Here is a 17,859-nt window from a genome sequence, read left to right as displayed (position 1 = left end):
AGATTAAGTTTAACAAATGATTATTTTTTTTAAAAAATATGTCCTTTAAAAAAAGAAAATGCAAATAAAAATTGTACTAAAAAATATTTTATCTATTATTTATTTTTAATAAGTATAATCTTTATTTACAAAATATTTTTACAGACTAAAAAAATTTACTATTTTCAAAATAAAAGTTACCAGTTATTTAATTTTAAAGTGGAAAATAAATATTTTGAGAAGTTAGTTTCTTACATGTCAAGCTCACGTTAATTATCTTGATTGTTAATTATGTCGATAACTTTAATTAATTAATATTATTATGTATTTTCATTATCAAAATTTATATTTTAAATTCTTATTAATAATTTTTTTCTTAAATAAAAAAGGAAAATATCTATATATATTTCAATGGTTACTTGGGATTTTTTATAAACCATTATTACGTTATTGTTTTCAAAACTTAGTAATATATGTATACTGGATTAATAAGATTAAGTTTAACAACTAATTAATTTAAAATATATATATATTTTTTAAAAATATGTATATAATAAAATATGCTAAACAAATATATATTATTTATTTTTAATAAGTATGAGATCTTTATTCAGTGCTGTCAAAAAAAAGATCTTTATTCAGTAAATATTTTTATAGAAAAAATATTTACTATTTAAAAAAATAAAATTGACTAATTATTTAAATTAATGTGGGGAAAAATATTTTTAATTATTTTTTTCTTCTAATATTAGCTTTTGAAAACTTATATCAAATTATATAGAATTTTATAAACAAATATTTACATATGTAAGATGAGTAACCAAACTAAATGAAAAGGATGAAATAATTCAAATTTTAGCCAAACTAGAACAAAAATGGAACAAGGATAACAGTTAGTTCAATTTAGAAGAGTTGTTCAAACTAATATGTTTTAAAATAATCAAATAAATTGGTCTGGATTATTATAACTTAAATTATATGTCAAATTAAGCTAGCAATACAATTTAAAAACTATATTTAATTTATATATATATATATATATATATATTATAAACCATCTTATATTTTATAAGCAAAAGATTAATAATTTATTAATATTTATTAGAAAATAATCTTCTTTGAATATATTTAAAATATATTTACAAGCAAATAGGATGAATCAAACTAAATATATTTAAAAGAATTTTATTTATATATATTTAAATCTAAAATAAATTATGATTCAATTGAAAAATAGAATATCATAATATAACAGAGAATTAAACTGATATATATTGTTATAATCGAAATTACATATTTAATTAAGATAACAACATAATTTTATTTAAATAAAATATTATATTTACTTTTCATACATGTAGATTATAAAATGATTTAAAATTTATCAACAAGTGGAAACAAAATATTAAATAATTAAATTTTAATTATTTTGTAAATATTAACATATGTGCATGAGCACATTTAGTTTTAGTGAAAACAATAAAAATATACATCTAATATCTTGTAACAAATTGTGAAAATATAAATGAAAAGATGAAATAAACTTTGCTGGATGATTTTTTTGGTTGTGTTGGTAAACGATTGTGGATGTTAAATGATGAAACAAACTATGTATCATCAAGATTTCCAAGATAAAGACTTTAAAATTGGATTTCCTGACCGATTATATTGTACTTATTATTTCGATCTCTTGTAAACAAAAAAATTAATCAGAATGATAGAAACATAATCTTCCATCTCAGTATGGAATGATGTAGGAATTTCAATCTTTCACCCGAGATCATCAATATGTAAATTCTATCATTATTATACTTTTGTCAGGTTAGTCGACTAATTGATCTAGCAACAAGAACATGAAATTCTCAGTTGGTTAATGCAATTATTGTGTCAGAATATGTTATACTTAGCTTAAATGTGTCAATTAGATACAATTTATCATCACACACTTACGGAAGGTAATTTATTGAAGATAACATGGGAAGGAAGATGTGTATCTTTCGAATCAACTATTGTAAACCGTTAAGAATACAAAGTTAAGCCCGTAGAGTCTTTCAAGCCCAAACCCGAAAGTATCGTATGAATTTTATTCCGATAAAGGTAAGTTGATCTAGATATATATCATAATTAGATAAGTTCTAATTCGATGCCAAAAAAAAAGAAGATAAGTTCTAATTCTATTAGAAATGTGTTTAAGTCTTGTGCATATATGTACAACTTCATGTAATTCAGATAGAAACACAATGTTACAACACAATAATACTCTTACTACCTAATCGTACATGATATCAGAAACTCATTTCTGACCCAAATTTAGTGGCACGAAAGGGTTTATTATCGGTATTAAAGTGAGATTCAGTTTGAGATGAGCCGACAAAACCATCATATCAAGGGGACGTGTTGAGATCTCATATCGAAATTTTAAACAGATATGGCTTGGATCATTCTGCTTATAGTCAATTGGTTTTAAGTAGAAATCCATGATAAGCTCAAATTTAACATGGTATCAGAGCCTCATTTGTTGATTCAAGCATGGTGGCCAAAAAGGTTTATTATCAGTCCTAAAATGGGACACAAATCAAATATAAACCACACCTCGAGAGGATGTTTTTAAATCCCACCCCGAAAGTTTACAGAGACCAACACTAATATATAATCAACTTCAGTCAATCCGCTTATGACCACTTGGGTTTAAGTTGGAAACCCAAAAACATAACAAGATATCATGGCTATATACAACTTCATGTAATCCACCAAATAACAACACAATAATATAAACATAATAGTATTCTTACTCTCTAATACTACATAATTAAAAAATTTATAAAAATACGGTTAAGTCAGGATATCGTACCGAAAATAATTTCCTTTTAATGTGTAACTACTCAATATATGGCCCAGGAGGTAATAATTTTACATGCTTTCTTATGGAAATTCAAATGACCCCATTTTGTTTGGTAAATTATTTGACATGTTTATTGGTACCTTAATTCTGAAAGAAAAAAATTGTGATATACAATACGATGATTGTGGAATGGACGGAGAATTACTAAACAATGTATTTTTTTTTTAATTTTCATTGGCACTCCAAACATTGACTCTTTTACCAGTTTCATCTAACATATGTGTGTGCTTTTTTTTCCCCCAAATTTAAATTCATATTCCATAGAAAAATACTAATTAAAATACAAAAACTGACGGAAAATCGAACATTCTTCAGACACAAGAGCCCACAGGAGGCGGCAGCTAGAACCCACACAGGGGCGACTTACAAACACAAGCGATAAGAACTCAATCCACAACTAAGCAAAGGAAATCCATTAATAACTACACTAGGATATTAAGCAAAACAACTCAGCAGATTTCAAAACATAAGGATGCCAATGACCGGGAATTATCGCTGCACATCAAAGATTGCCACCCGATAACCTCCACCTCTAGAACCCAATACACCACAACCTATCGTTGCTGCACACGCCCGCCAACCGATAACGTCCAAGAACCTCAAGACTTCATAACCCGACAAGAAGGACCGTTACTCGGTCCACACCACCATCGTATACGGATGCGACGCACTCACAAGCGCCCACTTACCCCTGAATAGAAGACCTGCTAAAACCACACGAAACGGAAGCCTTGCCCATCGAAACTCTCCGGAGTCACTCACTCACGGAAAAAGAAACGAAGAGAAGCACTCATTGTACCCACCACCAGTTGAAACCCAATCTGCTAAGTCAATTGTTAACCCCAAGAATAGAGACATCGAAAACCAAGCTTATCCCACCATAAACAAGCCCATGCTAAACATACGACAACAGCCGTAAAGACCAATACCATCAAACAAACCCAACATTGTCACAAAAACAAAACGTTAAGGACCAATCGTTACTTCAACCCACAAAAGGCAGGGACCCGAGAGACGACTCGAAACGGAACCACCAAGCTTCACCGGCAGCTGGCATGACCAACTAGCCACACGACCTCCACAGAGACCGTGACCCGACACGAGCTCGACGAAACAGCACCCTCCGCTTAACCAGATACGAAACCTAAGACAAATTAAATAAGGGATCTACACAAAACAAAGAAGAGGAAACTAACGGGACCGGCGGTGGCGCTAACGGAGCCGCCACGCGCCGGTCACCGGAGAAACAGAGATCTGTGGTTGTAAGTTGAAGAAGAGAGCGTCGAGAGGATGAATTAATGGCTAGATGCAAAATACATATGTGTTTTATATGTCATTAATTTTTTCATATATGGATTATTTATTCAAGAGTGTACTTTCGGAAAGCATACAGTGGTTTTTGGGCTAGGATGGTATATCAGTCAAGAAGGATAAGATGTCTGGATGAGGTGAAAAATATACTAAGTAATCTCTCACTGTTTCATGCTGAGCTAGAAACACTAATGTGAACAATAAAGTGTAAGATTGCATTCCCATATACAAAGATAATTTTTTGCAATACTGGGTAAAAATGATTTCTTAACCAATAGGTTGGACAATGTTCTCAATCGATTTTGAGGAGATTCAATGATGTAAATAGTTTTCCAATCTTCTCTATTAAAAGAGAAGTACCATTTTTATCTACTATTTAGAAGTCTACTAGAACCATTTCATTAATCACATAATATGACATGATAATTAATATGAATATTAATAATAAATTAATTTTAACTAAAGATTTGAATTTTATTTTCAGTTATAACAAAATCTATTGAGAAAAATCTAACAAAATCCTATTAAATTTTTAAATAGTTTTATTAAATATTGCATTAATTAATTTCGTAATTAAGTAATATAATGCTTTCATTAAAAGAAATTATCATCTACCACTAAAACGGGTTTAAATTTGTTAATCATGTCATATTTTTTTATACAAATGAAGTTATTAATATATGTTAAAACTTTATTTCTACAGCTACATATTTTCAAAAATCATATGTTGAAGAATAGTTTTTATTTGATTATTTCAAATCATGAAAACTCAAAAAACGTAATAAAAAAGGTAAAATGAATAAAACAAACCCCTATATAAATAAAGTAATAAGAAACCTAAAAAATAAAATTAAAGAGTTATAAAATATATAACACTAAAGATATAAATTGTATATTTAAATTTATATAATAATATCAAAATTAAATATTTATAAAATAAAAATATATCCGCAAGATGTGCGGGTTAAACTCTAGTAATGTGTTATCGCTTTAGTCTATCGTACAATCAATACAAATCTAGATAAAATAATACAGTGTGCTCGAACATAACCGTCTTATTTTGTTTTGTAAAAGATTATCACAAATATGTAGTATGAATCATAATAAAATTTGAATTATGTTGTTGACAACATATTTTTATCATAAACAAATACCATAGTTAATTATCAATTGTAAAACCAACACATGAGACCATTATGATTAATAACTCTGTGTAATGTGTATATATATATAATTATATATTTTCAAGGGTCCAAAATTAAAAATACAAATTATTATAGAAATTATGAAAAATAAATTATTTAATACACCAAAATATGTACGTATACTAAAAACAATTAAAAACTGTATTGAGCAATTATTATACTAACAAAGTCTTGCTAAAAGATTACTGAATCCTTTTTTTTTCTTGTGAGCGTCTGATGAAAATTTTATTTGTGGTTATCTTAAGTTCTTAGAATTTCAAAATATTATATTGCATTACAAAACCCAATAATTTTACTGATAATTTAAATAGTTTATAACTTTGTATCAAATCTTTTGTATCATTTTATTTTCTAAAAAAAAATGTTTGATTTTCTTTTAACCAATCCCAAAAGAAAACAAATATTTTTTGGTTAGTAATTTTTTTTCAAAACTTCTGTGATTATTTTACACAAATATATTCATGATAAAAAATTTCAAAAAATGCTATTGATAACTTCCAAATATAAAAATGGACACACTTCGAGGATATATTGTAATCTAGTAAAAAAACTACCAACAAAGAGAACCATCTTCTTAGGCAATTGATTAAAATCTCGAAACATGATTGAAGATATGCATATTTATCTCATTAATGAAAGTACTAAACCTCAATCACAAATTTCTATCCGTTAACTCTAAACCCTAAGGTTTAGATTAGTTAACCTAGGGTATAAATGTATATTTATCTCTTTAATGAAAGTACGAAACATTTTGGTCATTTTGATTCTTAGAGTCTATATTTGTGACCAAAACGTTTTTATTGCTATCTTTGGGTATTTCCCTTATAAAAACTTTAGACAATTTTTTTTTGAAACTCACCTAGCATTAGAATCTAAATTTTAAAATTTTCTAATTTGTTTATGTATTCGAATTTTTATTATTATAGAAAATTTATTTATTATTGGTGTATTTGTTATTTTAGTTTTTAATATAAATTTCCTATATTTTGATTACATATCGAATAATATATATATATAGATGGCATCTAAGAATATTTACTCAGATTTTATGAAAATTTTAAAATGGAAAATGAAATAAATTTGTGGAAGAAAGAGTTTGACTTTCCGTCTAAAACTTATATTATGTAAAATAAAAAAATAAAAAATAAAAAAAATATTTTAAAGATATATATTATCACTTGAACTACATTATATATAATATCAATATTTTATAACAAAATCAATTATATGTTATATTAGTTTAAATTTATAATAAAAGTGAAAACAAAACTTACATAAACATGTAGATCCAAATCTAGTGTTTTTTTAATAAATAATAGACGTTGATGGTTTTAAATTTATGGTAAAATATCTATGAACTAATAAAAAATATATATATATATATATTAAAATAATTATTTTATGAAAGTACATAGTTTTTTCTAAATTCTTACTTTAAGAGATGTTACAGAAAACAAAAACAAAAATGCTTATGAAAAATGCATGAATTTGAAAATATAATTAGTAATCTCGACGATCAAAAATAGAAAAGATTATTTTACTTGTCTGATGATCTATCCAAGTGAGAGAAAAAAAGATTTGTGACTACTCTGATGACACAATTCAATTATTCTTTTGGATACAGGAAATATTTCTGGATGGTCTGAAAATATGAATAAATATAAATTTTATAGAAGTTTTATAAAACTGATATCTTAATATTATCTTATTCAACTTTACTAATTCTTTCAATGGATTAGTTCATAACCCACAATTTTATTATTTTATTTTTGTTAATTTACACTGATTATACCACATTTACATTATTTGGGTTTATTAATTTACGGAATAGTATTAATTTACATTGATTATAGTACATTCACATTACAGTTATAGTCAAATTGGGAAAGATTAAAAGTGTTTTTATTCAATCCGTAAAAATATCAATAAAATAATAAAAGTTTTTTTTTTAATAAATCATGATAATTTTTAGGTCCTTTTTAAAAGTTGTAACGTTTAGTGCTTCACTAAAATAGTATAAAATTTTCATATCGCAACAAACTATAAAACTTTCCGATTTTATTTTTATACTCGGAATTTTTATTTCAAAATCAGCTTCATTTATTGCGAGTGGGCGTGGCAAAATCTTGTAGGATTCTCTCTTTAATTTCGTTGGTTTATTCTTTCGTATACATTGAATGAACACCAAAGAAGAAAGTTCAAGGGCAGTTAATGCTTTCAAATTTCTAACGCCATTTTACTTCTTGGCCTCTTGCGAACCACATTACTCTCATGCTTCTTGAGTTCTTGTAGACCACAGTACTGTCATTTACCTATACGTAACCGATGCATGCATAATATTTCATATTTTTCTATATAATGACACATTGACATGTGGTTTTGAGCGTTTTTGAATTGTAGAACTGCTACATTTGTCCATAACCTCGATATATTCCCTTGTAAAAGCTACTTTCATATTTAAAACCTCATATTAGTTATCGAAACGTAAATGTTAGATGTCAGCTATCTAGAGTAACCGATGCATGGTATTTCATATTTTTCTAAATGTTGAAGGTTGGATGAGCAACTGACATGTGGGCCTGTGGTTACGCTCCATTTGTACATAACCTCGACATCTATAAGCTGAGATTTATGCTTAAGATTTCAACGTCATTTTTGGGTCCAATTGTTAAATTTTCAAACGTCATTTTACTTCTTGGCTTCTTGCACATCATAGTACTTTGATTTATCCTCAGCACATAGTGTTTAGATGATTTGTTAGAGCAGGTTATGGTTCGGTTTAATGTGGTATCAGTTATGTGTTGGTAGATAGCGGTATTTGGGGTATAAGCCATTGTAGATACGAGATAAGTATCGAGAAGATATGGGTAGGACGAGATCTAGTATGTTTAGATTCTCTTGTATCACGTATATATATAAGCGTTACTCTGATGAATAACAACACACAACATTCTCAACATATTCTTCCTAGTTTACATGGTCTCAGAGCGATAAGATCCTTTGACATAATTTACTACAACTACTACTATACCGATGTTGGGTCCTCTGTGGATGTTATTCCCACATTGTCCACGCTTCAGACCTAGATGTCTGAACGTGAGGGAGGGTATTGATGAGAAACATCTCACATCAGAAATATATGAATTAATCTACTACTATATAAAGAGTTAGGGTCAATCCACTCATCGCCAATTGGTTTTAAGTTGGAAGCCCAAGAAACTTAACATGGTATCGGTTATGTGTTGGTAGATAGCGTTACTTGGGGTATAAGCCATTATAGATACGAGATAAGTATCGAGAAGATATGGGTAGAAGGAGATCTAGTATGTTTAGATTCTCTTGTATCACGTATATATGTAAGCGTTACTCTGATGAATAACAATACACAACATTCTCAACATATTCTTCCTAGTTTACATGATTCACCGTAAAAACATTTTTCTTTTGAGAAAAGACTTTGCATACACAAAATAATCTAGAAGGCAGTTGTTTTTTGGGCTTGTCCCATTACATCAAGTTGATAATTAAACATTAGGACGGGTCTGGCCCCATTTGAACTACAAATAAACACAATTACATATAGAGAAACTGAAAAGGTGATTGACCCTGAGTCAGTGATTGCGAAAGGAAGGAGCTCATGCTTAGTCATCGAGCCAAATTTGAATCATCTTAGAGACCGAAGAGAGAGATGGGTTGCAGAGCAAAAGCTGGAGATATGATTTATGATGAGAACATCTGCTTGCTTCGAGATGGAAGAGGTGGTGCAGAATTTTTGGCGGTGAAGCCTACTATTTCGCTCAAACCAAAGAAGGTAGATCGTCGCTTGCCATGCTACCTGAGTTAGAAGTTTATGATGTTTACATTTGGCATGCAAACTGGTCCATAAGCCCAATTCCTTGTTGGTGTCCAGTTTTTTTTTCTCGTCAAATCTTACCATAAGTTCTAAGAGAATGGGCATTCAAAGTAGAGGTGAGTTCTTGATTCTCTTTCACTGTTGTATAGGATACATAATGGATCTGTTTGGAGAGCCCAACTTAACATTTGATCCTTTGTAGGACAACTATTCAGAACTGTTTGCCAAGTGAGAAAATTATACCGTGGAATCCCTCTGGATAACCAAACCCCCTTATGCCAAGGTATTGGAAGTTGATGGATTTTGATTGCATTGTAGATCATCCCAGTTGAGTACAACGATTTAGGAGTTCCTAAAGGTGACCATTCGAAGATGTATTTCTCCAAAATAAGAATGATGGTGGAGAGGTAGACGTGAAGAGATAGTTGTGTTTCAGACCATGGATGAGGGAGTAGCCAGCTTCCTCGTTGATATAGATCATGGAGGGTCATTTTCTGTCGAATACCAAGGCTTTAAGATGCAGGGAGGTCAAAATAGAATAGAATTTCAAGTTCTCAGACGGACTCCAGCGGTCTGACCAGAACCTAGTGTTCCTTCTATTTCGAGGTATTGTTTTTATCCAGTTGTAAGCATAATCTCGTAAGATATTTTTAGTCGATGAGGAGTGAGTTTGTTTTTTCTTAATGATCCACATGTTGCTTATGTTACATGAGAGGATGTTTTTGATGAACCAAGCAATCCAAATAGAGCATGCTTTGGAAAAAAGAATCCATATCAACTTGATTGAGCAAGATTTATTCCAAGATACCAACTCTCTGATCCCAAGACTTCCTTCTGACTTCGCTAAGGTGTTTTTTCCCAGTAGAGCTTTGCCATATTGCTTTCTTCTGATGTACCCTTCCAAATATAAGCACCACGTAGAGAGTGGATTAGTTTGATGCATTTTATAGAGATAGTAAAGATAGAACACCAGAAATTAGAAATTCATGAGATCAAACGTCCTGCAAACGAAAGAGTTTTTGTTGTCCAGCTATTGATCTTGATCTTAACTTGCTGGATTAATGGTTCACAATTTGATAGGGTTAGCTTCTTTTTACAGAGTGGAACTCCTAAGTAGTGAATATGGAGAGTTTCTAGTGTTAATTATGATTGGGTTTCATCTGCCTGGTTTCAGGTTGTTGAACCCCACATGAGAAGACGAAAGTTTTAGAGATGCTGATTGAGGGTACAAAGAGCTGTTTGAAGTCATTCAGAATCTCAAGGACGTTTTGAACTGAACGGAATGATCCATCATAAAATACTAACAAGTTATCTGCAAAGCAAAGGTACGTGAGTGTGGTCTCTTTACAAGCGTAGTGATAACCACATTTTCCTTCTTCAACTGCTTTATCCAAGAGTAGTGATAGACAATTCATTGCAATGACAAACATGTAAGGAAAAAAAAAGGTCTCTCTGCCTGAGTCCTCTTGTACTTTTGGAGAAGCCTTGGACTGTTCCACTTAATCTTATCATAAAACTTGGCGAAGTAATACAAAAATGGACCCACTTGATGAATTAAGAAGGCAGATTAATCCCACGGAGACAATTGAAGATAAAGTCCCAATTGACTGTATCAAAAGCTTTGACAATGTCTATTTTAATGGTAACTCTACTTTGACATTTATTCCGATGATAACCATGAACTATCTCTGATGCTAGGATTGTATTTTCCACTAATAGTCGACCTTTCACAAAATCTATTTGGTTTGGAAGGATAAGGTATAGAAGTAGATGTTGGACCCAATTTCGGTCAATATGTAAATGGGCCACGATCAACTGAATGGGCCGCGAAGAGTTGAAGCCCACTGCAAGCACTCGAGCTCCAAACGGAGACTTCGAAGACCCGGAGATCGCGGAACGGCTGCTGAGATTGCGGAGCAGTTGCGAACATCATGAGGGCAGCATGCTATAACAAGAAGTCGACGCATAAAGAAGAGACACGTTGAAAACCCTAGAGAGAGCTACACCCACACTTCGACCTTGTATTCATCCATCTTTAGATTTTTTCTCTTAAGCGATCTCGTTGTAACATTCGATCTTGTTTTACTCATTGTATCCGATCTTATTCATCAATAACGTCCATTTTTACCTACCGGAAACTGATTATATCGTTGTATTCTAAAGATATTGTTGCCTACATCGTTTATCTTATCCTGATTAAACTCCCGATCATTATCAAATTCTTAGTGTAGATTTTAGGATCTACAATAGATGCTTGAGGCGTTTTACCACTATTTTTGAGATGAGCTTGTATAGTTTATTGCAACATGAGATCGGTCGGAAGACCCCAATAGTTGAAGCTCCACTATGTTTGGAAACCAGTGATAAAACTTTTTCATGTTTCTTTTTCCTTCATATTAGATTCAAAACTGAAATGTTGGATGTAATTGTTTTAACGATAACTAATGATATTTCGTATTCTAATTCTATCCATATACTGGGATGTTTTAAAAAATATATATATATTTTTTGGGCTGTGGTTATTGAACTCAAAGAATACAAGGTTTAAGATCAAAGACTAACTTTCTTTATTGCTTTAGAAAATTACTCAAAACTAAAGCTCTCAAACCTTAATTTCTCAACTCATAAGTTATGTCACAACTTTGATATCTCCTTATATATAGAGATAGATAACTCCTAATCTCATTAAGTTTAACTTATTTAGATATCTCCTAAACACGTATATTTCTTAATTCTTTCATAACTAGGTTAGCTTTGAATCCAAGCTAACTTCAAGTTTACTTTTAACATTCTCTTCTTTAAACTTGAAGTCCATTTTTGACAAGTCTTCAATACCGACAAGTCCTCTTATCTCTTTGAACTTCAATCTCCCAAGTGTATTTGTCAAGATGTCATCTCTCTGTTCACTCCCGGGTATATGCTGAACCATGATCAAAAATCATTCTCCACACTCTCTTATGAGTGATAACATCGATGTATGTGTTTGTTTTGTCCGTGAAATACATGGTTATTTGTGAGGGCTATAGCAGAATTATTATCAATATGAATTGTTACTTTCTCACACGTCCTACTGGTAATCTCTCCAAGAAGTTTTTGTAGCCATATGGCATGCTTAGCCACCTCAGTTTATGTCATAAACTAGGCTTCATAAGGGGATAGTGCAACAATGTCTTACTTTTGAGAATATCACATGATGGAACTATCGGAGAAATAGAAAATGTGTCGACTTGTACTTCTTCCGTCATCAACGTTGTGGCTACTGTCTATATCATATAAGTTTTGCTTTTGCTGCTCGACTAAACACCAAACTGTGTGCAAGAATTCCTCGTAAGTACCTCAAAATCTGTTTTAAAACTGTTTTGCGATTGTTTGGGAGTTTGCATGTACCTACTTAAAACTTCAACACAAAAGAATAGGTCCGGTCGTGTCTGTATCAAATACCTGAGGCACCCAATGTTTCTTTTATACTCTTTTTCGTCTTTGTTTTGTTCTTTGTGTGCTTTAGAAAGTTTCAAATCCAGTTCCATGTGTGTAAGTACCGTGTTGCATTCTTCCATTTCAGTTTCTGTTAGGCCTTTTTTTAGCATATATCTCTTGTCTCAGTGTAATCCCTTATTGTTATCATGTGATTAAGAAAATACGGAATAATCATGTTATCATGTCAACCTTATGAGGGTCAAACGGTAAACTCTAACCACCCAAATCCACCTGGGTAAGCTTCTATCAAATAAAATATATAATACGTAGGACTTGATAAAATTTTTAAAAGGTTTGTTAATCACTTTGCGAAATAGAAAACCACATCGAACTTACTACAGTTTCATCGAGTCCGAAGTAGATATTTTCGTTATATTAAAAAAACATAACAGTAACAGTAACAACGTAGTGGGTTTCTTTAAATTAAATAGAGAGGGTATTGAGACCACCAAGTTGGAAAGCGAGGAAGTAGGGGGAATGATGAAGTCGCAAGCCCATTCGATATAAATAATTAATTTGTCAATTCTCACCGCTCTTCATCATCACATATCATTTTCCTAGATGGACCTATCGTAACACTATCTCTCGTTCATACCTTTGATCTCGAAAATCGTCACTCGAAATTAACTTAAAAGACGGTATGTAATATCATATGGACGTGATCGACTTATCAAATGACAACGATGTACACTGATTTATCTGTTGTAAAATACTATATCAAATCTAATTTTATTTTGTGTAAGGACGATTCAAGTCCTTTGCTCCACAATTATTCCAGTCCCGGGGACCAAGTACTTATGTACGTGTATCTTTCGTCAAAGAGTCCCGCACAATGATGACTCTGCATATGATGATATCGAAAGCCTTTATATTCTTAATCGTTATGGTTGTGTTTTGATCTTCATAAAGATGCATATCTATAAAATGAACACTGTGTATTCTTAATAAACTGAAAAGTTACATATAAAGTTACGAAAAGACGTAATATATCTCTTGATCATCTTAAGAAAGAATTTGCTACATTTGTATAAACGACCTCTACATAAAGTTAATTAAGCAATACACAAATAGAAATATAATAATCTTATCATACATAAAAAGAACTATGTGGCTTTATAAAAAGTGTGCGTATTACACTAAAACTCACCTAGTTATTTTTAAATTATGAGTTTAGGGTATGTCTATTTGAAGGGTCGTGTTATCACGTGGAAAGGTTCGATATGATCATATGCTTCAACTCAATTGAATGCGAAATCCGAAAGGTGAAAGCTACTACAATGTAATTAGCTTTGACATTGAATTGTCAACTCTCTGATACTGATAATTTGTAATTTGAGAATCACCTTCCTTTTAGTTCTCCTTAATTTTTTAATATTCTTAATTTGTTTAATTAGTTTATTCTCAGAGAGTGTTTGCCAAATGGCGAGCTCACATAGTCAGAACGTTGAGGTAAGGACAAGAACATGATGAGTCGGTTTGCATGCTTCGTGCTTCCACTTCACTCGCCGTTGTTCTTGTTACTTGTCGTCGTTTGTACTATCTTTTAATTAATGGAAAGTGTTATTTATATTCGTTAAGTACAATCAGATATCCAAATCATATTTCCACTCTCTTTCATATGGATTGGTTACGAGTTCCGACCATCGCTTAGGTTTTTTCTCCTCAACCTATCGATTAAAAATAAATAGTCAAATTAATTACATAAAAAGAAGACTTAGTTGACATTATATATTTATATTATAACCACTAAATTTATCTGGTTTCAGTCTGAAACTCAAACTGTATCAAATTGAAATTGCACTAACAAATTATAATATTTTGATTTTATTTAACATTTTCGTAACTGTGCAATATTGTCGTTTCTTTCTGTCTTTGTGCAATATTACGAAAATGTTAAGTCACAGAAAAAAAGACTGACCAATGTTTGTGACTGTGTGCATTATTCAGAATATGAGAGATATGAAAACAGCCATTTCGAGATATGTTTAATTCATACACAACTTATATGACTATACAAAAACATATTTATATTTTTGAAAATTTCAAATAATATGCCTTTTGTTTATCTTTTGGTGAAATCATACACTAATCGCCACATCAACTGTATCATCTAATTTTTCTGATATACATGCTATGTCAACTAAATTTATTGATGAGTATGCCATGTGCACAATATTTTTTTAAACAAAATAATCATTTTGTAACATTTATTATTTTTTATTATTTTAAATCATAAGACTTAATCTTAAATAAGTGATATATTCGTAAATGTTATATAATAATTTTACATCATAAATTTATTAAATGTAGTGTTCGAGTACTCGTTGGGATTCATGTCAAGTTTCTTGAATTTCGATTTTATTTTGTAACACATCATAAGAACCATATTGGTATTTTTGTTAGTATGGATCAAGATATTTTTTGTAACACTGTACAAGACTCATTCGGGCATTTTCTTATATTTAAGACCGAGTACGGATCAGATTATTTGGTTCGGGTTTGGTTCAGATTTCAGGTTATAGATTTTATTGAAAGTAACACAACTGCAAAAGTGATATTGAATTTGAATCATTACAACACTTATATAATTTTTATAAGGACGGTATTGTGATAGAATCTAATATTTATAAATATATATGTTATATAAAGTTAAATTTTTATGATTTAATTAATTTTTTAAATATTACTAAATAATAAAATTTATAAAATTTTACATTTTCTAAAAAGTTATTTATATAAAACAACTATTTTCTTTTAAAAAGATTGTATAAATGATATTTTCGTCAGTAAAATTAGCTAGCGTATTATCCACATCAGCAAAATTAGATGATGTGTCAGCTGATGTGGCGACTGATGTATGATTTCGCAAAAAAAATAAGCAACGGATATGTTATTTGAAAATTTTGAAAATACATGTATATTTTTGCACGGTCGTATAAGCCGAGTATGAATTAAATGAAATAGCCAAATATGAATTAAATGAATTGACCGATTTCCTTCTATTTGTTATATTTTCGTAAACTTCGTGTTACTCCCAAAATGGTCAAGCCCGCAGTCCAGTCAACTGTTTTAAACTACGTCTATTGGGCTTACAAAAGGCCCATATTTCTCAATCCTCTATTCATAAAGAAAATCTAATAATAGCTGGTATCTTTTTGACAGCTGAGTTATCTATGCTAAACACTACTTTTGGCCAAAGAATAGAGTTTCAAACTTCTTTTGCCAAACCTTATATGAATAGTATTATGATTAATTAGGGGTCAGAGGGTTCTGAAATCGAAGGAAGCTTATTTATAATTTAAAAGTGTCATGAGATATGACTGTGAAGCCTAACCGTTGAATGTATATAAGATTTCTAGCTTCGGGATGCATATGTTTTATATGCATACAAACTAAACATAGTGCTCTACGAATAGGGCGCGGGACAACCCTAATTGAGATTTGGACCATTGTTGGTTGTTATACTCAAAATCGTATAATAACATTGAATTAACATACTTTTTTTCTAAATGAAAAAAACGAATGCTGTTTTGCTAAATTGTTTCAAATTCAATGATATTTTATCCAAATTTTTTATTTTTAATCATTTTCATTCTGCGAATTATTTTATTATTGGCTAATTTAGGTAAATAATTAATGATCTATTGATTTAGAATTAGTTAATTAAATTATGTGCAAAGTCTTGAACATCTTTTAAATAGAACGTAGGAAATACTGAATTTTGAGGAATTTAGAGAGGATGCTTCATTTGAAAATTGTGTTGTAGGCTTGTAGCTTAAGTAATAAAAGAAGGCACATGGGGAGATTAACGAAAGACCATCAAAATCGGCATTTAATTATGGTCTCATCCCATGTAATCACCTCTAAGGACATGACTAACCTTGGTCTCTTAACTGAAATTATTAATTTATGATTTGACATTTTTTTTGTTTTTTATTTTTTTTTTACATTTTTTCGGTTAAAAGACGGTTCTTAGCGTTTTTTAGTAAAAATTTAATAAAAACCAAGAATCGTCTTTTAACCGAAGTTAAAAATTCCAGTTAAGAGACTGTGATTAATCATGGTTAGTGATTAATCATGGTTAGTTTCAACCTTTGCTTAATTCTTCATATTTTTGGGGTATTCGATAAAAATAGACAGTTCACAGTTATGCGACATGAGTGTTTGAATCTAATCGCAGAACTAACATTTATAACCATTTCCAATTATTATTTCAGTCTCTGCTCTATTTCCACATAACTTGTCTTCTGGTCCACCAGTGACAAACCTTTCTGACCATTTTATACATATTTAAAATTTTGAGAAGAGCCTTAATTAGTTACGAGTACATGACATTAAAAATCAACATTCAATATCCTTTTGAATAGTCTACATTTACACATTGGTAACACTAATCCCACTATATAAAAGCAACTAAATTGAAGCTTTTTTAGAGGTGTCACATGGGCAAAAAAATTGAGAACCAACCAATCTGCCATGTCATTTCGGACTGGGCTTGAAAGACCAACCTTCGCAGCCCATTATTACTAAATTTCGGAGCCCATTTACACCATTCTCAGCATTCCATTATAACAGTCCATTATTATTCAGATACTAAAGGCCCTAACCCATTATTACTCATATACTAAAGGCTCTAAAACATAATCCCTAATCCATTAATACTAAAAGCCCTAAAACATATAATTTTCTAAAAACTAAAGATCACTCATCCTCACCCTAGCCTTATCACCGACTCCATCTCATCGTGATTCTCTTCCTCTTCATCTCATCTTCAACTTAAATATTATCATTTTTGAATGAAAACATTATTATTATTGAAATATTAATTATTTATCCAAAACTCTAATAAACAAAATATACAAGTTGTTAATGCACTCTATTGTTTGCAAAGAAGCTTTTCATATTATTTCCCTTTTTCATTTAATGCACAAATACAAATGTAGATTTTCCTTTTGTCTAGAAGATGTTTTTTAATTTAACATACAAATTATGAACCGTTTGACCATGTTTATCATAAATTTGGTTATATATATATATATATATATTTACTTTTAATATATTCTTCATTATTTACATCTTATTAGTTTTAAACCATACAAAAAACATATATTAATTACATATTTTAAAACTTA

General features: G+C 30.3%; 1 long non-coding RNA gene across 7 annotated transcripts; it reads left to right on the top strand.

The window, feature by feature from the left end:
- The first annotated feature begins 4,940 nt into the window (after positions 1 to 4,940).
- On the top strand, positions 4,941 to 16,238 carry LOC103852663. Of its 7 annotated transcripts, XR_004455477.1 has the most exons (6): positions 4,941 to 9,208; positions 9,308 to 9,366; positions 9,453 to 9,478; positions 9,569 to 10,098; positions 10,425 to 10,892; positions 11,003 to 16,238. It is a non-coding gene; the product is annotated as an uncharacterized LOC103852663 (long non-coding RNA). The 7 variants fall into 7 exon arrangements; XR_004455474.1 differs by having other exon boundaries at positions 9,453 to 10,098; XR_004455476.1 differs by having other exon boundaries at positions 4,942 to 9,366.
- The last annotated feature ends 1,621 nt before the right edge of the window (positions 16,239 to 17,859 follow it).

Source organism: Brassica rapa, chromosome A02 (genome assembly GCF_000309985.2).
Source record: "Brassica rapa cultivar Chiifu-401-42 chromosome A02, CAAS_Brap_v3.01, whole genome shotgun sequence".
NCBI classification, from domain to species: Eukaryota; Viridiplantae; Streptophyta; class Magnoliopsida; order Brassicales; family Brassicaceae; genus Brassica; species Brassica rapa.
The sequence above is the reverse complement of the archived record's forward strand: the minus strand, read 5'-3'. Positions and strand labels throughout refer to the sequence as shown.